Genomic DNA, 2,048 nt, shown 5'->3' with positions numbered 1-2,048 from the left:
CCCCTCTCCCCTAAGTCCAGCTTGCACATAATTTACTGATCATAGAGGGTTGCAAAAGTTCAGCTCTGGGGGAAAATAGTAGCTAGCTTCCTTTGTACATTTTTCATTAGTTATTAATTATAAATGTTTCAGTTGTTTAATTTTCTCAATTCTTTATTCCTTTTTAATTTTTATTTATTTTTTTATTTTTAAAAAGATGTGTTTATTTTAGAGAGAGAGCACAGGCAGGAGGGGCAGAGGGAGAGGAAAAGAGAATCCCAAGCAGACTCCACAGTGTGAAGCCTAATGCAAGACTTGATCCCAGGACCCTGAGATCATGACCTGAGCTGAAACCAAGTCAGATGCTCAACCAACTGTGCCACCTAGGTCCCCTTAATTTTTATTTTACTCTGGGGATCCCTGGGTGGCGCAGCGGTTTGGCGCCTGCCTTTGGCCCAGGGCAGATCCTGGAGACCTGGGATCGAATCCCACGTCGGGCTCCTGGTGCATGGAGCCTGCTTCTCCCTCTGCCTGTGTCTCTGCCTCTCTCTCTATCTCTCTGTGACTATCATAAATAAATAAAAATTTAAAAAAAATTTATTTTATTCTATTTTATTATTTATTTATTTAATTTTTTTTAAGAGTGGACAATTTATTGAGAGCTGCCCCGCCCCACACTTGCAGTGTCTAGGTCACTTTTTCCTCTTGTAGATATTGTGCACAAGGCCTAAGAAGATGGATGGGGGCAAGGGCAAGGCGCACTGCTCGATGAGGCTCATGAGATGGCTGTAGCTGTCTTCCTCATACTGGGTGAAATTGGCCAGCAGGTTCAGCTCCTCCTACAGCACCTTCACCCAGGCCACCTTCTCTGCCTCCTTCTGCCCATAATTCTCCTTCCAGTCCTCTGGAGATGCCTGCTGCAGACACTGAACCACCAACCAGCTGCACTTGTTGTCCTGAATACCTGTGCCAATCTTACCCGTCACACTGGGATCCCCAAAGAGATCCAGGAAATCAGCCTGACTCTGAAAGAACTCCTCCATATCCAGCAGGATCTTCTTAGCATTGGCATGCTCTTTCTCCCCATCGATGCCTTACATATACATGGCAGCAGCCATGGGAAGATATAACGAGTAGAAGGCCATCTTGCACTTGACAATAGACTTGTACCTCTTCTCAGTGAACCTGCTGAGATCCACGCTGCCCTGTGGGGAGGTGATGAGGTCCAGGGTCTGTCCAATCTCAGTCTGGTAGGAACTCTGGAGGAAAAGCTCAATCAGGTCCAGGTTCCTGGCAGGGCTGTTCCTGGCAGTAGACCTTCAGCAGGCAGTAGATACATGCTTCCAGAAGCAAAGCATCATTGATGGCATCCAAGCCTCTGCCTGGCTTCTGATACCAACAGATCTGCCCCCGTTGGGTGAGAGACGAGTCCATGATGTCATCTGACACCAGGAAGAAAGCCTGGAGCAGCTCCACACACCAGCCCACAGTCAGGGCTCACTGCAGACTTGCAGCATCCTGCATCCTGGGCTCCACCAGCTCCTGAAATGCTATCAACACTGTCAAACCCTGCTGGTACTTGCCTCCAACAGCATTGTACTCCAAGACTTCCTTGAGCTGGGCAATGGCATCTCCCATCTCTAGGTGGCCCATGCCATCCTCGGTCAGCATCTTGACAATCTGGGGGAAGTGCTGGATGAAATCCTGTCTTGCTTGGGCATAAGTGTCCAACTTCTGGTCTCCATTCATTCTGCTCCTGGATGCCAGCTCTACTAATTTTTATTTTTATGTATATTTTATATTTTTATTATTTGTTTCCTTTCATCATATATATATGTATATACATATACATATATATATGTATGTGTGTGTGTATACACACACACACACACACACTTTTCTTTCTTTCTTATTTTGAGATCTAGTTTCTTTTAACAAGCAGACCAAAACATACTTAGGATTTAGTTTGCTGTTGTTGTTTTGTTGTTTTCTCTTTTTCTCTCTTCTTTTCTTTTCTGGGAAAAATGATGAGACAGAGAAATTCATCCCAAAAGAAAGAGGAGGAGGTA

General features: G+C 45.2%; 1 pseudogene; it reads right to left on the bottom strand.

Annotated features, from left to right (window-relative positions):
- Positions 1-671: 671 nt before the first annotated feature.
- LOC121473412 lies at positions 672-1,728 on the bottom strand (annotated as a pseudogene).
- Positions 1,729-2,048: the final 320 nt, after the last annotated feature.

Source organism: Vulpes lagopus, chromosome 1 (assembly GCF_018345385.1).
Source record: "Vulpes lagopus strain Blue_001 chromosome 1, ASM1834538v1, whole genome shotgun sequence".
In the NCBI taxonomy this organism is placed as follows: Eukaryota; Metazoa; Chordata; class Mammalia; order Carnivora; family Canidae; genus Vulpes; species Vulpes lagopus.
Note: the sequence above shows the minus strand (reverse complement) of the source record. Positions and strands in the feature narration are given on the sequence as shown.